Below are 23,342 nucleotides of genomic sequence, written 5' to 3'. Positions count from 1 at the left end.
TCCTCCTGCTGTTTGCAAGCCCTGCTTCATTTATCTGAATGTCAGAGCGACTGCCTGAAGCCAAGAGGTGTGTGAGAGTGGGCACGAGCAGCCACTTTGCTTCCTTTACTTTGTCTTCTACCGTGTCTGTGGAAGCAGAGGGAAGCAGTAGGAGTCATTAAGGCAGGTGTCTCAGGAGAATATCTGACTCTTTTTCCCTCTTCTGCTTCCTTCCCTTTCTCGTGCCCTTATGCTTTATGCATACTCACTGCGTGCATACACATCCTCTCTTGCTCCACCACTTCCACTTACTTCCCTGGTCTCGCTGCTGTGCTCCTGTTAGCTCCTCTGTCTTTCTCTCTCTATTTATAACCCTCCCCTGCCTACTTTTCTCCCAATGCACACAAACACTCACAGCTTTACATTAATTTCAGCCCACGAAGAAAACTCCAAAGTGCATGAATGTTAACAGCTCCAGGAGAAAAAGGCCCACAAGCAGAGCATGCCCCGTATCAGGTTGGCCAACAGCAACTTTGGCTGCCGCTGAAAATGTGTTGAGAAGCTGGACTGTGACATTTGCCTGCAATTGAACCCCTCTGCTTGTCTCTGCTGCTCTCTGCTAGCTGAGCTGGGAGAAGAAAGAGAAGAAAGAAAAGCAGAGGGAGGAGAGAATGCAAGTGACAGAAAGAAGGATTGAATGAAGGAGTGAAAAGAAAGAAAGATATCCCTGCGCCGCTTGGTCCTTTATCAGCCCTGTCATCTGGTGCAGGGCCCTGCACGCATTGTCTCACCTTGGACAAAACAAAAAGGCGTTTTTGTGCAGATTCCTTTAGAGCTGCCAGAGCCCGCACCTTAGGGGGTCGCTCAAGGCTGAATGTGCAGCTGACAGCCCTGTGCAGCCCGATGTGATATCAATAAACTCCGACACGTCAACTCTTCAGCACAGCTCATGTGGAAGGTACGGCTTGAATATTAAAACCTCCAGCGGCCGGGAAATAAGCTTGGGGTGGAGAGGGGAGGAGGTGGCTCAGAGCAAGATGAGGTTGGCGAACGAGGGGGCAGTGTTAGCAAAAGCTAGGGGCAAGGCAGCCAAAAAAATCACCATTACAGATCTGCTACCTGCTGTCTGTGTAAGTATTCAGTGTCATTGCTCTTCTTCTTGACCACCGGTGAGGACAAGAGGCACATGGGCTTGTGAGATGGCTTCCACTACAGGTCCTGGGACAGGGATTCTCTGCTGGGAATTGAGCTGGGCAGGAGTCCAGCAGCCAAAAGAGAACCTGAGCTCACCTGCTCAGTATTCTGCCCTGCCTCTTGCTTGGTGGATATTTGCTTCAGTCATGTGTGTACAAGGGAGCAAATATCCCACCTCTGTGCACACTGCCCTTTATCACACAATGCTGCTCCACGGCATCAACCAGTGACAAGGTCCCAGCTGAGCTGCTGGCAAAGCTTCCAGCCCAGAGTGACAAGTGCCTGTTTTGCCAGCGCGATACTGAAGCATGGTAACAACTTTTTGCCACTTCTGACACCGTAACAATAAGCCTTCCAGATGAGTAGGAACAGCACATGACAGAAGTACTGCTGCTCATTCGTGCCTGCTAGCACTGGCTGCAAAACATTCTCTACTGATACTTTCCACCACTAGGTTCCAGAGTGAACACACCCAGCTGAAACAGCAAAGGCGACTCACTCCACAGAAATCAAGTTCAGAGCCAAGTGAGGCTCTCCAAAGTCTACATAATATCCACAGCCTCTATTTCAGCTCAGATGACAGCTCTGAATTTTTAATTTTGACACAAAGGTTAGAACATATTTTTCCTGAATTAAATACTTGGAGCTCCCCTTGGTAGAGGGGAACCATCCCACCACCAGGAGCAGAGCTGTGCCGAACATGTTCTTTAGTCCTGACAAAGGCAAGACACAACTGCTGCATGAGGCCACGACCAAGACAGAACAGTAAGTTTCAAAGCTCCAGCCCTACAGAGGAGCTTTATTGGGAGGTAGGTAACTATATATGCATAATATTCTGTGTTTTTTATCTGCCAAGAATTCCTCAGGATACATGACTTCATTCTTGAGATATTTTAAAATGTAACAAGGGATCTTTCAAGGGCTTGTGATGATCTCTTTCCCTCTCGGATTGTGATTCTATGAGGCAACTGTGCCCTGACAGACACACAGCATAAGCTGAAACCCTTCACAACTGCTTCTTGCTTAGGAATTCAAGATGAGGAAGAAAGTCAAAAACATTTCCCACCACCATTAAAGCAGAAAGATGTGTTCAGCAGAGCTCTGCTCTTACAGATGGAGAGACTGAACATGTGCAGACCACTGCTTTTACCTGTCAGTCACTGATGGGAGCAGATACATTTGTCACTAGACCTATTTTGGTTAGAACAGTGCAGATCTTGAGATTTTCAGTTCAACAGCCAACTTCCCCAAATGCAGGGAGGTGGTGTATTCCAGGATAACCTTAAGTAACATCTGTTTGACTGGATTTGTTTGTTTTCTTGGGGGTGTGTGTTGTTTTAAAATCTTTTGTTTACTTTTTTTTTTTTTTTTTTTTTTTTTTTTTTTTTTTAAATCCAGGTAGTCAAAACAACTCAGCTGACCTGAAACGAAAAACTTCAGTTGAATGTTGACCACGTGCCCTTTGACAGTTCCAGAAATTAAGGCAGCCAAGCGTTGCCCTGCTGTTTAGAGACAAGGGACACAAAGCTTGGTGTCCTTCGTATTTGGCCAGAAACAGGAGCATCACATAGGAATACTAATGGTCTGCAACCTAGTGCAGGGGCTGGATATGGCAGATAATAAGTGGCATCAGTGAGAGTTTCTTAAGCTGGGCAGACATTAAGTGGGGAGTTTATAAGGTGCCTAACATCCAACAGGTGGCTCCTCAGTGACTACAGGTGTGCAAATGGGAGAGTGTTTGTGTGCCTGCTTCTCTGGGACCTGCATGGACACACGCAATCTTCTGTGACTCCAGCTAATTTCTGGCAGCAAGGTGGTGGCCATGTGAAAAATCCCATGAGCTATATGTGGGACGGACACAGTGAACAAACTGACTCTGAGCAAAGATGGGAAATAAAATAGGTACTGGCAACTCCATTTCTCTCTCTCTCAAAAAAAAAAAAAAAGAAAAGAAAAAAAGTCAGAAACCCACAGAAACCTACTCGAAAACCAAGCAGTGAAGTGGTACAAGAAGGAAGTTCTCACCCCCAGCTTGAACAGACACACCAAGTGCACAAACAGTCACAAGAAAAATATTTTTCCAGCTACTGAGGAGCCTGCATGAGAATCACCCACCCTCCAAGGGGCTTGGTAATATGTAAGTTAGTTCCACGCCACGTAATTTTGAAAGCTGAGCACTGACCATGCAAAAGCCTAACCCCTTTCATCCACCCCTTCTTCCCAACCAAATTTTACAGACCAGAGAAAATTAGCTGGAATGTTTAATGAACCTTTTGATATTCATACTTCTTCAGCTGGTAAATAATTTCATTCTGCACGCTGAGGACATTCAGGGTGCAAGCATGGAGATTTTCCTCTTGGGATAGAGCAAGCTGGCTTAGCTAAATTAAGAAATTACCTCCCCTGAAATTTGAAACACTTCAAAAATGCAGTTGCCTGCATTGTCCAGATTCTCCGTGTTTTGGGGTGTAAAGCATTAACTGTTACTTATATTTCTGTAGTTCCTACAGCCCATTCCTAGGGTTAGGAGGGAATTTTGCACTGTACTGAAGAAAATACGGACAAATGATGGCAGAAGGACCTGACAAGGGAAATAGATGGTGGAAATTCATTTTGCAGGTCTAAGTCAAGACTAGAAATAAAACATGGATGTCCTGGCTCCCAGGCAGCTGCTAGGTGCATTGGCCGGGGTGTTATAATCTTAAAAATATAAGAAAATTCATGGCTTGGTCCAATTCCTCACACCTCACCAGGTGCACTGCATAACTCCTCCTATATCAAGCCTCAAACTCGTACTTCGGTGAAAACACACCTTTATGAAAGACACCACTCTGTTGAATATCACCTACAGCTCTAACACATTATTCACGTAATTGATTAGCCAGCCCTTCTTACTTCAACACTTCCCCTCCATGCCTAAAGATTCCTATTTCATGCTTCAGAAAACCCAGACAGACCAAGCTCTTGGGCTGCACGAGTTTGTTGGGCAGCCCCATTGCTGTCAGCAGCAGCAGCAAGGCAGACCCTGCTACTAAACAGCGAGCAGAGCACTCAGATGCCATCTAGCAAATCCAACTGGTCAGCAAAGGTCTGAACTCAAAGGTGCCCTTTGAGAGCAGGAGTGTTGATTTGTTTTGGTGGATGTTTTCTAAAAAGACAAGCCAACAGTGAGACAACTTCCTCCACAATGCAAAATAAACCACGCGATAGGGCAGTCAGAAGAGTAAGCAACAGACCTAAACGTGAAACCTTGGTAAAACGCGCGCTGAAGAGCAGGCCCATACTGCCAGGATATTAATTTTAACCCTGGACGTGACGTGGTTTCGAGGAGAAACCCCACCGGGATATTCAATCACTGGGCTCCGATCGGCAGCAGCAGGAGCCAGCCCTGTTCTGGGAATGGCGGGGCTGCCCCGGGTCACGTAGCCACCGCTCCACTCCCCACTGCGAGGGGCCCCAGCGCTGGATATTTGCAACCGGCTTTAGCGTCACAGTGGGAGCTGGAGAGGACTTACCAGCCCTTTGTGCTGGATACGCTTTTCGGTCCAATGCTGCCAGCGCTATCACTATTAGAAATGCCACCAGAATACAGGATAGATTTTCCACTCCCTTCTCATCCATTATCTTATCTGTCTGTATTGTCCCCTGTTTGGTATTGGGCTCAGGGACAGCTGACACACACACAGACACAACTCAAGAGGTTCCAGCAAGCCTTGAACCTCGTCGCACGGGCCATGACAGGGTCTTTTGAAGGCACGCTTTGCACACTGTGTCTCTGCGATCTGCGCGAGATGCTGATATTTCTGGGAACGACTTTCAAAGCGCAGCACACGCCCTGTACCTACTAAGTATTAGGTGGAAGCACCCATCTCAACCCAGCGGAGACCGACCGCTCCCTTTGTACCGAAGAACAATCTTCCCCTCGTTGATTACGAAAGATTTTGCCTCATGCTGACTCCATGGGAGCTTTGTCGCACTAGGTGCCGAACAGAGCCATGAAAAATCATGGTACCTGCTCCACAAGCCAGGGTCAGACAAATCAGGCATGCATGCCCTCTGGGAGCTGGAGCAAAAAAACATTTACGTTCTGCTTGAGTTCTTTTAGTTTGTAACAACGGGCCATGGCCAGCCTTAGAAAAACAGTAGGAGCAGTACAGATTTTTCTTGACTGCAAGTGTGATCTAACATTTATATTATTTTGGTTTTCTGCAGAAGTTCACTTGGATCAATTTCATACCCAGAAGACAGAAATGTTTCCCTCACAAGAATTGAAGTTTCCATCAAAACATGTACAAACAAGATCAGGTGCATACTTTGGTATACATATATATATAAAGTGCTTGTATTTATAAAAATAAGAATTTTTAGAGTCAGAAATAATATTTAAATTTAAAATATTTTTGTAGCCCATAGTAATGACAACAAATTATAAAGAATTATTTAAGTGTAACAGTTTTCACTAAACCAAAGTTACATTCTTTAAATTGGGAACCATTCTAAACGCTTCGATTTCAAAGTTTTTGTTGATGGCACTCAAGATTATTTCCCAAACCTGCACAATGTCACCCTCTGCTGACGCATTCAAATATAAGTTTTTATTTAAAAAAAAAGAGATAAGCGGTCACTTTAGTCCATAATCCTGCCTCTGACAGTTCCCAATGGCTGGTACTTCCTGGCCGAGGCATCGGCTACCCTGTAATTATCTCCTACACCCTTCACTCAGCGGAAGCGATGGTGATCTGCCCAACACCAGTGAACTCAGAGCTGACTTGCTCAAAAAATCGAGATCAGTTTCCTCATTAAAAATAGTTATGCAGTGCGTAGGATCCACCTGGGGCAGTATCTAAAAGTTCAGCTGCTATTTAAGGTATCTTGAAATAGCTGGGCTGGAAAAAGTCTCTCATGAACCACACAATAATCAACATATGAAAAATACTTACATTGATAAAAAGAGAAGAAAAATCCACAAAGACTTCATTACTCGATGGCAAGATTCTGCTATGAGAATTGAAAGTCTAAGAGGAATTAGAAGCCAGCTAAGTAAGGCCATAAATAGCTATTATTTGTTAGAAAAGATTTTATATTCATGAGACAAGGCTGGAGTCCCCTTTTCCACCTTCACCTCACGTTGTCTTACTGTGCAGAGGCACTTAGCCACTTGGTTTAACGTTCTGTCTGCTCACACGCACACAAAAAGCACTGATTTTACATCATTCTCTCAGCACTTTCTAAGCCCTGCTCCATAAGCTTTAATTTGAGATAGAAATTAAACTGAAATGTTTTCATCTGGTACTTCCTGGGTCCAAAGAGCCAGGTAAATTTAAGTACAACAATACATACAACATACTAGCAAGGCACATACCAAAATAAAGACTGTGACAAGTGGAGTAAGGCCAATATTTACCATATACCAATAACATTTGGGCCTTTTAATATGCTATTCGTGATATCTGAAGGGGAAGACACCTAAATCTGGACTGCTCAACGTGCAAAAAAGGCTGCACCCATAGTTTCCATCTCACATCCCCATCCCCAGGCCATTCCTCATAGGCACTGACAGTAAAGACAACATAAAGGAGACAAGATATTTTGCCGTGCTCCAAATGACCATGAGAGGGGAGATGTGGAAATTAGAAACTGCTGTGGGAAGTGTGATCCCTGCATCCACCTGGATGACAGCTTTTTTCTCTAGTCAGACTGATCATTTGGTGTAAACTTCCTCCTACTACTCCTTCTGCCCATCACTGCTCTCTCCTAAGCCAGGGATAACGAAATAACAGAGCTCACAAAGAAGGTTAGGAGGTTTTTTGTTTGTTTGTTTTGTTTTGTTTTCCTAACCCCTCAGAAACCCTAACATCCTCTGAAACAAACCCAACAACAACTCAGCTGGTTTTCCCTTTATTATTGTTGGAGACATCTCCTCCAGCCCCTCCCTCCCTATGGATCTGCTGCTAATAAGAATCGTGTAAGTTTGCTGTACACCTGCCAGATAGTCAGATGGGCCCAGGAGCCAGCTTGTGTGGTGGCTGTTTTTCCTGGAAGAGAGAGGCTGCAAAGGCAAGGAGTGCTGTAACACCAGGGCTGGAAAACACAGCAGGAGGCACCTCACACACTGCCACACTTCACAGCACCACACTGGGAGCAGGAATAAAAGGGATGGAGGAGAACAGAAGCACACGGGAACGTTAGCCCTAGGTAAGCAATGCCCCCAGAGGCTCACCAGAGGCAAACCCTGCCTCAGCTAGGTGCTTGTTAGAGAGAGGAGTTCAGCAGAGGCTGAACTTAACACGGGACTTGCTGCAGGTTCCTCTTACTGCACTCACCCCTGCCCAGCACAGACATTTGGCCTGAGCACAGCAGCACACGTGGGGCTGTGCTGACACATTAGACCCTTCAGGGAGCAGAGCCAGGCAGGGGACAGGGTTAGCACAGACCACTGGAAGGGCCCTCACCTTGCCGAGGCTGCAGCAGGGCGCTGAGTCCCTGCTGGCCCTGGAGATGCTGGGGCAGTATCACCCAGACTGGCCAGCCATGCTGGAACATGCAGGCCAATGGCTTGTAAGGCTGCCCCGCTGGCCCACAACACTGCAGCTGTCCTGACTGACCAGCCACAGCTGGCTAATTACCCAAATGAGGGCTACTTGACTGATTAGTTACCTAGAGCAGGGCTGTTCAAAGAACAGCCTGCCAGGCCTTGCTCAGCACTGCCACATCTCAGCCTGGACACTGTGCTTGCTGGGGCCTGGAAGGCGCTGAGGGGGTAGAAGACACTCCATTTTCTCCTCAGCCAAAAGAAGGGAGGTTGCTGCCTTACCTCCTGTCTAGCTTGAAGATCTTGAGTGCCTGAGGCATCTGTTTGCTGTGAGGGAGCAGAGGGTGGCTACACATGTGAGAGGGACTTGGCAATCCCTGAGGTTTGGGGGAAAAGATCTGAGAAATTATTCAATAAGGGTGAAAGAAATGAGAGAAGAGGCTGGATGGTGTTCAGGGAGCAAGGACAAGCAGTTATGATCAGGGTGGGTTACACAGGTCCCGCAGGAGGAGGAGAATTTTGATGTCTCCCTGAAGAGAGAGGTGCTGGCTTGTAGAGAAGGTGGATTTAGCAGCATAACTCTGAACATCCAAGAAAATGGGGAAGAAGAAACTTAACAGCAAGAAAAAAAAAAAAAAAAAAAAAAAAAAGGTCATTTCTTGCACACGTCCATCAGCCCGAGGCTGCTCTTGCCAGTGAGAGTTTTTCCTTCAAAAGCCGATAGTTTAAGTCCCAGTGCTTTCCCTAGTGTCCAAATGCCACAAGAGAGGGAAATCCGGGACTTCACTAACCACTAAGACCTAAAATCCTTTTTTTTTTTTTTTTTTTTTTTCTTCCCCTCCCTGTCCCTATTTCTTTTGATTCAGACAAAACTTCTGAAGTTGAGTGGACCAAATACGAGGGCGTTTACTCAATGCTCAATTCAGATGTCACTGGGGGTAAATCTCCATAATGCCAGCTGGCGCTTGCTTGAGTGAGCAGTCATTACTTTCTAAGTCAGCCGCCCAGGAAAATCTGCACCAGGCCTGCAGGAGGTGGCCCTGGTCAGTCTGAAGTGGTAAAGGAGTGAGTCTGCCATTGAGAACAGGGTTTAGGTCCCTACACCTTCACAGACTTAGAAAATCTGATACAATCTTAAAAAAAAATAAAAAATGTGTAGCTTCTGTTTTTGCCAGCTGTAAAGCATGAGGTGCAGCACAGTCTGCAGGGGAAGACAGTTTGCAATACTCCGGTCACGAGGCCAGACAAGCAGCTTCCTCTGTAAATTGTACCAACTAGACAACTCTGTTTTTGTTACAGCAGCCCGATCTGCTCCATTGAGTTGTCTGTGGAGAGCGTTAATTGTAATTTACGGAGGCTAAATTCCTAATAGTGGACTAGTTTAAAATCGCAGGCTCTGTCGAAATTAGCGGTCCGCTGATTTAGAATGGTTAAAAATATGTCTCGCAGGCAGCTACCGACTGAGTGAGATGTACTTGATGTTTTTTTCACTCTGCAGGCAGGACCCCGTGCTTATTTCTTCCAGCTTAAACAGCATAGGACACATTAAAACAGAACAAAGCAAAAAGCCTGAAATGAAAACCTCGATAGTAGGAGGGGGGGAAAAGTTAGTGAAAACTCAATGAAGGCAACAGCCGTTTCTTCCCGCCTCAGGTCTGATTCAATCAGGTCTTTCAAAAGAAACTCCTGTCACCACAAACTGCCTTTTCATGCCAGATTCCTCCGGCTCCCCCTCTCTGCCCCATCCCAGCGACTTCCAACAGCACCGATCAATCTCCGAGCGACACCCTGCCCCCCCGCCCAGCTGCCTCCAGCCACCGCCGTTCCCAAGCAAAAGGCAGCTTCACCCAGGAAGGTGGTGGAAAAAATGTGGACAAATTTCTGATTTGCAACACTCTGTGAATGGGTTTATTGCCATTGTTTGAGTGCAAATGTATAAATAAAGCAAAACGAAGATTCCAGGGTGAGTCCGATGAAAAGCAGAAAACAAGAAATTTTATGGCCATAAGTGGCGTGGGCTAATGGTGATTTTTGAGGCACTGGACCATGGTAGTTACTTAGCTAAATGATTGCTGTGAAACCGGGCAAGAGGCTTATTTCTTAATTACTGTTACATATTATGTCAAGCTGACACTTCGAGGCGTGCTCGGGCACTGATAAAGTTAGCCAAAAAAAAAAAAAAAAGAAACTACCAAGACACCCTTGCCATTCTGAGAGGCTGTTTTTAAAGCGTGTTGCTGGGGGGTGACGGCTGGCACTGGGAAAAGGCCAGGCTGGCCCCCAGAAAAGGGTATCCCAGACCCATGCTCTGCAACAGAACAGAGCTAACGGCAGTGCTTACCTCTCCTAGATCCATAGGATAATAAGACTGGATAAATCTCTGGGAACCTGGCAGCCTTTCAGCTGGCTTGCTCACCACTACCATAGCACTGCTCTGAGTGTCTTCGGCTAGCCCAGAGCAAAGCATAACCGCCACAGTGTGGGAGCTGAGCAGGAAAGCCATAGGGGACTGAAGAGCCGAGAGAAGCAATGGCACGAGGATGCAGGAAGTGGACATCCCTGCTACCAAATGCCTAGAAAGAGTGAGAGCCAGATTTTCCTCTTGGCTGCACAGAGCCCAAGCATTGTAACTGGGAGCATGATTCAGCCCCGAGGAAGGATGCACACGGGATGGATCACGGAGCAAGGCAAAGCAGCGTATTGACCCCATCTCAGTGGAGCTGCTTTCATTTCTAATGCCCACAGAGCTGATTCTGCTTATACGCAAAGCTCTCCAGAGCCCAAGTCCTGCCAGCGTAACCCCAAGCTGCTAATTCCTTGCTCCCAGATCTATCTATTTAGCTATCAATTATATTATACATATACTTTGATCATGTATACCCCGTATATAAAAAATCTTACTTTGAGGCAGCTCTGATTATAGAATCACAGAATGGGCAGGGCTGGAAGAGCCCTCTGAAGATCAGTTAGTCCAGCTCCGTGGCAAAGCAGGATCACCTAGAGCACCTTGCGCAGGATGGCACCCAGGTGGGTTTTGAGTATCACCGGAGAAGGAGACACCACAACCTCCCTGGGCAACCCGTTGCAGTGCTCTGTCACCCTCCCAGTAAAGAAGTGCCCCCTCATATTGAGCTGGAACCTCCTGTGCTTCAGTTTGTGCCTGTTGCTTCTCGTCCTGTCACTGGGCACAACTGAAGAGAGACCAGCTCCATCCTCTTGACACCCTCCCCTTAGATATTTATATATATTAAGAGGTCTCCCCTCAGTCTTTTATTTTCCAGGCTAAACAGACTCAGTTCTCTCAGCCTGTCCTCATACGACAGTAATTTACAGTTTCTTATAATATCCCATAGGCTTACAAACCCACAGGCTGTAGCTCTGACCTCTACTACTTCACAAAATAAATATACACCTATAGAGTTCCCCAGATGCTGCCCTCTCTTTGCACAGTGCACCAGAATCTGTACAAATCCTGAACAAAAGCGTGGTCTCTGCATGGTTTTGTCAGTGTATTTTCTTCCCAGTCTAAACCGGTGCACTCCAGAAAAAGAAATAGAAATTACACATTTGCAGTGCCTTGAAATAATTGGCTCACCACTGGCTTCAGTTGGACATAAACAAACACTAGAGAATATTGGACTAGAAGAGATGTAAAAAAAGTGGCATCACAGTGGTTTTAATTTGATTTAACCGGCAAAATCAACACCTCTATCTCCATGTGACTCTTCAATTTGTGGCATGCAAAGTCCAGATACTAGTTTTACAGCTAGGTCAGTTTTATCCCATGTAAGCTGATTATACTCTGCATTTAGAAAACAAAAACAAAAAACCCTCACTATGCAAGAATGCTAATGGCAAAATATATTCATAATTAATTTAATAACCCAAACTGCATAATTGCAACAAGTAAGCTCATCCTGAGGTGTTTAACTTATATTTCATGAGCAGAAAATTCCTCTCCCTGAAAAAAATAATGGAATATGAAAAGTCCTCACTGAGATTTCTTCCCAGACTAAGAAATTTCATTCCCTTGGAATTAGTTTCTGTCCTCAAAACTCCTCTGAACAAATGTAATTATTTGTAAATTGCAGGCTTGCTTTGCAGCTAGCTGGCCATGCTCCCAAAAATGCATTGATTGCCCATTGATGTTGGAGAACAAGTAAGGGCACTCATTCAAAACTTTGGGAGAAGGAAGAAAAAAAAAAAAAAGAATGCAAAAGTCGGGCTTCTTTTTTTTTTTTTTTTTTTATTTCCTTCTTATTTTCCTTTCAGCCCTTTGGAATAATTTGCCTTCAAGAGTCCTGGATTTGCTCCAGTATTTTTGAGGTAGGAAACATGCAGAGGTTTCATTCTTTATTGACTCCATCAGGTTCAGGTTACACGTTGGGGTATAAAATTATAAACAAATGGACGGCATTTACATTTCTGAAGTGTTTCCAATCCCCTCACCCTCTTGCCCCACTTAAAGGTACATCATAAGCAGTGCCGCGTGGGTAAAGGGAGCCAGGTGCTTAATCGATAAACAAGACATCCTTTCTCCCCTCTTCTGGAAATGGCCTGCTCTCTGGCTTGAGTCCAAACTGAAACATGCACTGAGCGGGTGAGTCTCAGGTGAGCCCCAAGGAAATCAGACTTGTGTCCCAAACCCCAGGGTCTGAGCAATTACAGTTTTGTAGTCCCTGTAACATGAGCATCTGATGAAGGATAAGCTGTAAGTTGCCTGTTTTCATGGGCAGGTAACCTCTGATCAGAATCAAAGAGAAGGTGTCAAAGAAATGGGACAGGGATATGCCTGGCAACTGCTGCAGCAGCCCTCTTGGTGCCACTGCATTTTCTAGGGGAATGTTGATTCAGACCAGCTTGGCAAACAGGCCCAGCGGTATTTTCTTCTCTCTGTAGAAAATAACAGCCATCGCTTGCTCTGTTGTCATATTTGTGACTGGGAAGGGAGGAAATGGAAATTGTAAAGTTGCACAACCCTAATCAAGGCTTATGGTTCCTGGAGAGAGGAGGGACAAAGTGACACCAGCACTGCCGATGTCACTTTTTGTTCTAATGTGTTTCAAGCAGACAGTCCTGCCCAACCCTCCAAGCCCCCTGCAAAGATCAGAGGCTTGAGTGGCAAGAACGTGCAGGCAGCTGGGGCAGTGCTGGAATCGAAGCCAGCCAAGCCCCGTACAAATCACCGACAGAGTTTGCCCTTGATATAGTGGTTTGTCATTAGAAGCTGGAAGTGCAACACTTCTCCCAATAAGATTTAACCTTGACCAAGAAATGGTAATGATGCCACTTCACAATAGTATCAACATGGTCCTCGTGCATCACTGCATGACTGCAAAGTCAGTGCGAGTTGGAGCAAGGGCTCCTACTGATGCATAACCAGAGCTGGGGGGGGATGCAGTAGCTATGTGAAAGCTGGCGTTTGTTTTGGGGGAATAAGCAAAAACAGGAGTCTGACAGCAACAGAGCAGTTTCCCATGTGACAGATCATTAAATACCCAAAGTGGCAGCAGCCCTGAGTCTACCGAGTGGTTAAGGGACCGATAATCATGAAGAGCGATCTCCTCAGAGACTTGACATGACAGGGACAACAGCTTTAGCATGTTTGCTAGTGGTGTTGAGAAGTGCTAGTCCAGAGCTGTTTCACATGAAAAAGGGTAACCTGATGAATTATATCTAAGTGCTCTTGCAGCACTTAGAGGTTTCTTAGCCATCGTCCAGCCTCAGGAGACATTTAGCTAAACCAGAGCAGCAGTGTTCTGTGTTATTATCGTAAGAATGAGACAGGTTGGTCATTTTGGTTCCCCGTTATGCTGGGCACTGGAATGAACACATAGTAAGAGACAATCCCTGGTCAGACAAGGCAGAGGTGGGAGCAGAAACAGAGCCACGGAAAGGGGAAGCAGCTTGATCAAAAACAAAGCAACTGACTGCTAGAACCAGAAATGAAAAGTTGCTGCTTGGAGTCCCTGCTCAGCCCCATTGCCAGTAGACAAAACACTCAGAGACCTGGGTGAGGTTGCACATTTGCACATTAACTAAAATGGTGGTGAAATAAAATTCAGTTCCTTTTTAAAAAATCAATAACTAGATTTAACAGGTGAAGTTCCGTATTTTGGTGCAAGGTAAAGTATATCCATCAGATTCACTGGTTTATAACAGAACCCGTCTCTTAAGCCTTGCACATGACCACAACTCTGCTAAAACAAATATAAAAAGAGATCTTGCATACACTGGGGAATGTTTATTGCTAACTGAATTAATGACCCCTCTTTCAGCTACTCACTTTCACAGGAGGTTATAGTGGAAGTATCTTCTTACTGTGCCTGTGTTTCATATCATCAGACTACTCACATGTGTAAAGTTAAGTATGGACATAAGTAATTGCAGATTTGAGACAGGAGACAATAAGGACCAAATTTTCATTGGCTAAGCCTAAGCCTCCAAAACTGCATGCCTTAAATTGGGAGATGTGGTTATGAATGATCACGTTTTCATATGCCCCAGAGCTCTGAAATACACACACAAATATATTTTGCATGCACCAACCTAAGTTCTAAGCAATGAAACACAGACCAAATATTTATAGATTGGAGAGGGGAGTAACTGATTCCTTCTCTGATGTAAATGGGAAATCTCCTACAAAATATACTCGTTTCTTAGCACATAAGGAACATGATTCTAGATTGGTCCTCATGAGACTCCTTAGACATGTCAGCACAGATGACTTTTAGCAAACAAAATTGGGAAGACGGTGGTATAATTTGCCAAATAATCAAAATGCTACTCCTGGAAATACATAAAAAATAGGAGATACAGAGCTTGTGGGTCACAGCCCTAAAACACCAAAAGACCCTTCTCAAATCCACAGTCTGTGACCTACTCAATTTGCAAAACTCTATGAAGTGAAGCCATTTTATGCTATATGAGAATTTGGCACAGCGAGTGGGTTTAGCCGCAGCACTGAGACGATTTGAGATGGAGAAGGCTCTGATGGAGGGGGAATCTCACAAGACACAGGCTCAGTTCCTTCTTTAACTGTGAGCTCCCGATGGGACACGGAGTGACACACCTGATCTAGCCTGTGCTTTAATTTCCCTCCCTATAAAGTACTGATCATATTGCCCTTCAGCTGGGGTGTGGTGACCCAAAATCCCATAATGATGCTTTGGTGAGTGTGTTGCCTATGTGTTCCTAGATAGATTTTTCCAGCCAGTCACATTTCACTGTGACCTTTTAAAAGGCTTTTCTTGCTGTTACAAAGTGTGAGATATCTGTTTCTAGGTGGAATAAACCAACAACCATCTATTCAGTGCTTGCTTGCAAATGAAAATAACAAAAAATAAATAAAAAATAAAATTAAAAAAATAAAAAACACAACATTCAGAGGAGATACAAGTGCTCACAGGAACCTTGAAATATATATTTTTTTGGTTAACTGTGATGTTGCCTGTAGCTCTTTATAGCACTTTTAAAGCATCAAAGCTCAGATTTGTTATATTGAACCTGGAAAGCTTCAAAAACTTTTTGTAAATTAAAATTAAAAAAAAAAAAAAAAGATACCAACAGCTATGAAGTGGTATTTTTCAGATGGGAATATGCTTTGATTTCAGTGGCTAATGCAAATAATACCCTCTCCTCCTCCTTCCCCCTGCACCCCCAACAGAGTTTTCAGTGCTGCAGACAGAAGGTGGGGAAAAACAAATATGACATAAATTGTCTTGGTAAACAAGTAAATAGTGTCATTTAACTCTTCCCCCTATGACTCCTTGCTGGAACTTTGAATTAGTTTATGGCAGGGCTCTGTCAAAAGACCCCCCTCCCTGGAAACAGAGGTGAGACCTCAAAAGCCATTGTCTCTTTAGTTAATTAATTAAGGTAATATTGGGTAGAGCTTTGCTTCTAAGTTCAAGGAACCCAGCTGGGGGCAGCAGCCTCTTGTTTGATGCCATGAATACGATGGAATGAGCTCCGGGCCCTGCATTAAAATCCAAAATCATTTAAAACATGCCGGGGAGGAGGGGATGGGGGAAGAAGCCCAGGTTATAGAGCTTTACAGCAGGGCCAAGCCTTCTTCAAATAACTACAGGGGGTTGCTTTGCATTTTACACCCCTGCCAGCTAAGTGGCGACCAGTTACTGGGTTCATGACTTTTGTTTTTTTAAGACCAAGACAGGAGGAGGCTGCCTTAGTTGCAGAGCTGATTTTCTTCCCCTTGCAGCCTCCGTTGGCTGGGGAATGCTTCTTACCGGTGCCTGGCCCAATCCCTATAAATGTCATATTGGTCAATTTTGCTTACATGGGGAATCCTCTCACAGACATGGGATGGGATGACTCATTTGGATAAAGTCGCCCACAGACGTAAGCCTTTGCATCCTAAGCTGGAAATGTGTTTTATTTCCAAGTAGCATCTAGTTGTTTGCTCTGTGAGCTGATTTGCCTCTAAAGAAAAATAAAAAATAAAAAAAAATAAGTAAAAAAAAAAGAGAAAGCCAAATCTCCAGGTCCCTATTCAATCTTTTGGTAAAACTCCTGCAGATACCATGGGAATTTTCCTGCCTAAAACCACAAGGTTTTGAAGGAAAAGGCTGTGGCTGGGGCTCTGCTTAATAATTTTCACATGGAGCTCCAGTCCTGGCTTTGCTGCTATGCTGTGTGAACCTGAGCAAGCATCTTCACTTCACTTTTCCCCCGGCTCCTTCCTGCGCTACAAACCACCTCTCACTGTGCATCCACACGCCGCCAAATGCAATGGCTACAAATGTCACTCCCGTCACCTAAGGCAAACAATATCCGTCCATCAGTCTGCAAAGCAAAGTGCAGCACTGGGCCTCAGTCCCTACCCTCGTGCCACAGGCTCCTGTCGCGTAAAAGCCGATCTGTTTCTTAGCTTTTTACATAAAACGGGAACTAACAAGCTGACGGGTGCAGGATTTAATGCCTGGAGATTGCACGATCTTTGTGGATTTGAACCTCTCTTTTCCCCTCATCCCCATATGCTGTGTATTAACGTCTGCCTCTGTGTTAAGTCTAATTTAGTTTGGTATCTTCTCAGGGGAGAGGTTGGCTCTCATCTGTATGTGTCTGCCGAGCGCCAGGCACACCAGTGGCACTGTATAAATAACAGTGATCATAAATAGCTGACAACACCTGCTGGTTTTGAATCGGCAACAAGTGATAATCCTGCGAGCAGCTAAATGGGACTTTGGGATTCCGGGTATTGGCCTGGTTAACTGGCTTCTTGGTTTGATTATGTTTGTGTTTTCCCATTTCTTTTTTCCTTTGAAATGCCTCAGGGAGCCACCGTGGGGATGGGAATGATACAAAATCTGCTGGTCTTTCATCACGTCAGCTCCTCATCTGTTGCTTTTTTTTTTTCTCTCCACCACCCCATTTGTGATGTGTTCAGGCAAAGGTGCCTTATGGAAACCCCAAAATGAAATACAAAAAATATTCCCACATTTAAGGGGCAGCAACATATCGCCTGTCCTACAAGCACCTGTGCCCATCACCGAGGGCAAAGGGATTACTCATGTGAGTAAAATCAAATGTGGATGCGTTCGCTCGAAGGGTCAGAGGCCCAGCTAATTCTAGCCTGGGACCAAATTGTCACGCTTCCCTGAAGTCAGACCCTACAAGCAGGAGCTGGGACTAGGCACATGCATAGATTTGGGCATGGCAGGGCTGTCACCAGAGCTGCACAGCAGTTCCTGCAGCTCCTTGGGAACTATTGCCCTAGCTGATTGAGCAGGTATTTCCCTAACAAGGAAACAGTTTTGCCTTTATTATTATTTTTATTCTTATTATCATTATTATTTATCATCATTATTATTACTTTTGTTCAGTGTTTCTTCTCCTGTTGCTGCTTTAGGTTTTTGTCAATAGATCGGTTTTGCCCTTGTGGCTCAGTCTGCGTTCAGGTCACCTCTCTAGGAGCAGGCGTCCTTTGGAAAGCACTAAGTACGGGTTAGCAGGGTCATAAGTCGCATAACCCCCTTGAGGGAAGTTTGGCTTTAGCCAGCCATGAAATAGCAACTCTTCCGCTGCAGAGGGGAAGGTGAGGCTGGGGAAGGGGGGTAATTTTATTATTATTATTGTCGCTTGACCTCCCAACCTAGCACTCAAAGCTGCCTCTCGTTAGGAGCGTGCAAAGAGGCATATGGCCCCGTGGTGACCAGAGACGCACTGGGTCAATGCAACCCATGAGCTGTCAGCCCCCAAAACCCTCGCAGCCACTGTGGCAGCGGAGCTGAGGTGCTCCCACCTGGAGGGCTCACTGACAGCTTTCTGTAGCAGGGAGATCACCTTGGTGTGACAACGGGGACGGAGGGGACCTACAACCCCCCCCCCCAGTGAGGCATTCTGGGGGGCTGCAAACATCTCTGCATTCAGGTTTACACCCTACCTGGGCTGTGGTCTGTGCCTCTAGGAGTTATTCTGACAGGCAAAGTGATGGGAAACTTGTTCTTTCCTTATTTTTCTACCATCCAGGCAATGAAATGCTCCAATATCATAAAGTTAAAACACCATCGACTGCAAATGGGCATTAGTATCCCCTGGAACTGGGCTCTCGTAGAGCTCGCTGCAATTTTAAGGAGAAACCAAAGCTGCTGGGTATTACCCAAATGTACCCAAATGCTGCTCACCCCCATCCCTGCCACCCGCAAAGTTGAGGCTGGAGCAGCTGGTGAGAGTGAGGTGACCCAGTAGAGCCCGCAGAAGATCTGGCATTAATTTCAGGACTTCTTTTAATTAGTTAATTATTATTGCATGCCGGTTTAGGCATTGGTTTCTGGACTCTTACAGGTTTGCCATCCCCTGCCCCTCTCCACAGGATGCTTGGGGTGTTCCTCACCACAACAACGACCGGACAGCGCAGGGCCGATCTCCCAGGGTAAAAAAATTAAAAAATAAAATAAAATAAATCCATCAAAGCCTATTAGTTAAATTGCTCTGTGCAAACCTAATTGACCACAGGGGATCTCCTAGGCAAGCAGGCCGTAAATCGCGATTTTAACAGCGGCGGGGGGAAGGAATGGAGGGGGGAAAAAAAAAGAGAGCAGAAAGTTTGCGATTGATGGCGATCGTTTTAGGCGACTGCCTGGCTGGAGGCTGCGGAGAAAGGAGGCTGATCTGGAGCATATGGTGCAAAGAGCCGGTGCTGGGGGTGGAAGAATAAAAACCCCGAGCGGCGCAGATCCTAAGGAGCTATTTATTCCTCCCCCTGCAGATGTACATTAATGCAGGAGGAGTAGGGGGAGCAGATCTTTCGACTAGAGAAAGAGAAACAGCGCTCCTTCCTTTTAACATGCTGTTGTCTGGCTTGATCTTGTCACTCCAAAGGGACCCATTCAGAGGTATTCATGCATCTGCCTCGGGGGGACAATGGGACCTTAGTTTATAAACTGTCTGTCCAGTTGCCTGCGGCCTTTAGTCCTTTTGTTTTCGCTTCTCTTAATAAACTTTTTGGGGGAGTTCATCAATACGCTTGAATAGCTGATGTTCTCATTCTCAGAGAGGGGAATAACAGAAGGTCTCGAAGGTTTTTTTTTTTTTTTTTTTAATAGGGGTGGGGGTGTTTTTTTTCCCCCTTAAAGGGGAACCGAGGCTTGAAAAGCATCAGAACAAACCCTTTAAAAAAAAATCTGAATGAACCCCAAACAAAACCGCTATTCAAAAGAGACGGAGAAATGCGCAACGTTTAATTGCGCGCACACACCCCGAAAGCGATTTTCGTCCTGCCGACAGAATTAAGACGATCTCCGACTGATTTTACAGCTCTCAAAATATTTTGGGTAGGGGGATTGGGGAGGAATTTCGGAGACCGGGCTGATTTCCAGAGGATTTAGGGCTGAAAGCTTGCTCTAACCTCCTCCCCCCGAATTCCTCCTCACTCCACCTTCCTCCGGCAATTGCAGAAATCCCAGCCGAGCAGATATATAGATATATCACCCAAATCACATCGAATGGGGATTGTTTTGGAGCAGACCGAGCCGCCCGCCCCGGTCCTCGGTGCCCTCCCCTTCCCCGCGCCCCCTTTGCAGCCCAGCCCGGAGGGGGTGGGGGGGGAGAGAGAGGGGATACGGAGATGCCCCCATTTCCAAGCAGCGGCCCAAAGTCCGCCCCCCTTCCCGTGGCGGCTCCCTCTCTCCTCCCTTGATTTCTCTGTTAACGCCTTTCTTTGCCTGGCAGGGGGTTGTTTTCCCCTTCTCCCGCCCCGCAAAGCCCCGGCCCCGCAGCCCGGCGTGGAGGCGATGCTCGGCTGCCCCCTCCCCACCTCCTTCCCCGAGCAGCCCCCCACCAACCGCTCTCCCCGGTGACTCCAGTTCAGCGTTTTAAGGCCCTAATGAGTGTTGACAAGTTTAATGAGTTTGTTTTAAAGAGGAAAAAACTGGTCAAGTCGAGATTTCCGAGTCAAATCCATTAGGAGATCCCATTCAAACCCTGCTTGACAGCTCAGCCGCTCTCACACTCCATCAGCCAGCGCATGGCCAGCAGAACCCCCAAAGCCCCTGCCCCACAGCCGTCTCCCCCCGGCCCCACAGCATCCCACCCCCCAGCCCGGAGCTGTCGGTTCCCTGGCACAGACCGGACCCCGCCGCATCCACCAGAAGCCCTCTGGAGAGGGGGGGGGGGCACAGCAAGGAGATGGTCGCCCCCAAACCCACCCCACGGGGCAAGGGGCTACAGGCTGCTGAGAGGCCAAACGGGGCCGCCTATTTCTGTTGGAAATTGCATTAAACGCCCCGCTATTTTCCTTCCCACCCCCGTTCTGCCTCTCCCCCCTCAACCTTCATATAAGTAAACAGCCCCGTGAAGCCGAGGTGGAGGTCACGTTAAGTCATGCAGGCTGACTTCGTGAACTTTGAGCTGGGTGATTAGGAGGGGGGTTCTCCTTTTTCAATTTCTCCACTTCCTAGGTCTCTCCATTGTTCCAATTCCAAACAGCTGCTGGTGCTAATCTTTCGGTTATTTGCAATCAGGAGGAAGAAATACCCACACCCTAGAGCGCTCCGATATTAGCCCTGCCAGCGGAGCAAAGAGACCACTGGAGGCCGAGGCGATGGAGGAAAACAAAACCCACCAAATTTACTGAACCCAGTTTGACTCTGAGCCTTTCAGGTACCTCTCTCAAGCCCCAAACCGCTCCGGCAGAAAGTCCCGGGAGAGATGCTGCCAGGTACCGCACCGCTCGGGGCAGCCCCCATTTTCCAAAGGTTAAACTCCTTCATCTACTCCGAGCCTGGCCGGAGCAGGAGAGGAGGAGAAAATACCGGCCGAGGGCGAACTGGAAGGAAAAGAAACCAGCACAAAAGCCCAGTTGGAGGCAAACCTGGCGAGCTACACCCGGGAGCGTTCTGCTCGAGATGGCTCGGAAAGTTTCCTGTTTAGATATCCCTAAAAAGGGACAGAGCGACCAGAGGGACTCGGGAAACCTTCCGGGCAAAGGAGATCGCCCTGGCTACGTGAGGACAGGCGGGAGCGGGTCTGTCCCGCACGTGGGGGACCCTTTCCCATTCATTTATTCTTCCTGTTAATTAGGGGCGATGGGCGCCGGGCGACGAGAGGATACCTGCCTTGAGGCATCGCGAAGGGCGATTCCCAGGGAGCACCAACAGCAAAACCGGCCCAAACCTTTACTCAGAGCCTTCAAACACGGGCTCCTGAAGCCGCTGGGGCTCGGGGGGTCCCACGCGTGCCTCGGCGGGGACGAAAGCGCCGTTCCCGGGTGGGGTAGGGTGGGGTGCCCCCATATGCCCCGCCGGGCTTGCCTGGCCCGCAGCCCTCTCGCCATCCCCGCGGAGCCTTTATTGGTTTACTTAGGTGTTAATCCCTTCACAATCAAGTTGTCTGACCACGGAGCCCCGTCTCTATTCTTGTTTACATCTAATTACGGGTCTGAAGCGCCACTTCCCTTCCCCAGCCACAAAGCCTTCAAGCCAGCTTCCACCTCACCCGCTGGTAGCAGGTAAAGCCTCCCCCCCCGGGGGGGGGCAGCGGGCGGAGGGAGGGCTCCGGGCACCCAGCCCTGGCAGCAGAGCCACCCTGGGGGGGTGCCCGAACCCCCTCTTCTCCCCCCGGCGCGCTCCTGCCGCCCTCCCCCGCCGGGCTCAGCCGCCGAGCCGCAGATGAAAGGCAGAGCTCTCCCGTCCCGGTGTCACCAGCATCGCAGAGCTTCTCTTAATTCAATTAAAGCTCGCAACGCCAGGAAACCGGCGGAGATCCACCCGAGCAAGCCAGTAGCCGGGGCTAACAAAGGACCTTTCTTTCCAGGGGGCGTGAGGAGCCCGGCCAGCCCATGTGTCATCCATCCCCGCGACTCCCGGCTCTTCGGGGTTAACGATTCAGACACCACTGAGAGCTCTGGGACTGCAACTTGGCTTAGATAGCGTCTCAGCCCTGGGGCAATTCCTCTAAATCAATTTTCAAAACAATCAGTTTAGGGGCTTTTAATTAAGCTTTAAACCAGTGGTTAAAAATAGCAGTTTACTTCTTTGGGATGCAAACTAGGCTAGCATAAAAATAAATCAGAGAGACGGTCCCGCTGCCTTTTGGGATTCAGGGCAGCGTAGATTATTAACGTCCCAAGATTACGAGGATTTTTCTTTCTTCCGATACTTATTCTCCCTCTCGCAGCAGCTGCTCTTTCCCTGCCAGACACTGAACTGTCCACAGGACTGCAAAGCCAGGGGATCCCGTGCAGCTTCCCCAGAGAGAAAACTCAGCGAGGGACCCCAGGGTCCCGTGTAGCCCCGGCCAGAGTACCGCTGCGAGCAGCAGGTTCACCGCCTTTTTCTTTACGTATATACAGAGCGAAAAATGAAAACAAACACACACACAAAATAAATAAATAAATAAAACCACACGACTGGGTTGTATTGTGAGGAAGAAACCCAGCTGGCCCCGAAGCCGAGATGCTCGGCTTGCTCCCTGCAAGCATCCACACGCTGCCCCCGCTGCAAACAGCCTGCTCTCCATCCGAGGGGATAAACTCGCCTAAAAGATGAATTTAGGCTCCCTGTGTGCTTTTGTAGTTTAAATCGGATCCTCCGGGTTATCACCGCCACCCCCTTCCTTTGTTTAGCACTTCTGGGATTACAGAAAAAGGGACGCTCGCGGGGCCCAGCCCGAAGCACGCGTTCACACCTTTAAATCTCTTAAACTGGTGTAGGTTTTTGGCTCCCCAAACTCGGCCAGAAAGCAGATGCTTAAATGCAGCGCTTGCACCAAAGGAAGCTCTTTAAAGGGACCACAGCATTAGGTTGATTAAAGAATAATTAAGGGCTGTGGGACTCCTTTGGTGCTGCTCGTAGGACTCCCCGTGCCCGGAGGATTTCTCCCTGGGTGACCCAGATAAATTACAGATAGGGCTGAAATAACTTTTGTCCGCGACGGGCCGGGATGAGCGCGGCCCGCAAATCCCCGCGCAGCGGTGGCTGATGAGGCAGTCATGCAAACGCGGCGACTTAAACCTGAAAAGAGCCGACGTGGGGTGTCTGCTCCTCCCTGCCGGACCCGTGGGGGCTCCACGGGTGGGTTCCGGCCCACTCCCATTTCCATGCCCCCTCTCAGCTCCCGGAGCTCGACCTTGACCCAGCTCGTTCCCGGTTTAAGGGGAAAAGCGGGGTTCGGCCGC

At 47.4% G+C, this 23,342-nt stretch overlaps 1 protein-coding gene across 3 annotated transcripts in view; it reads right to left on the bottom strand.

Moving 5' to 3' along the window:
• The window catches only part of PAX7 (paired box 7), a 99,313-nt gene that overhangs the window by 61,213 nt on the left and 14,758 nt on the right, over positions 1–23,342 (bottom strand). The window lies entirely within an intron of this gene.

This window comes from Aythya fuligula, chromosome 21 (assembly GCF_009819795.1).
Source record: "Aythya fuligula isolate bAytFul2 chromosome 21, bAytFul2.pri, whole genome shotgun sequence".
Lineage (NCBI taxonomy): Eukaryota > Metazoa > Chordata > Aves > Anseriformes > Anatidae > Aythya > Aythya fuligula.
Note: the sequence above shows the minus strand (reverse complement) of the source record. Positions and strands in the feature narration are given on the sequence as shown.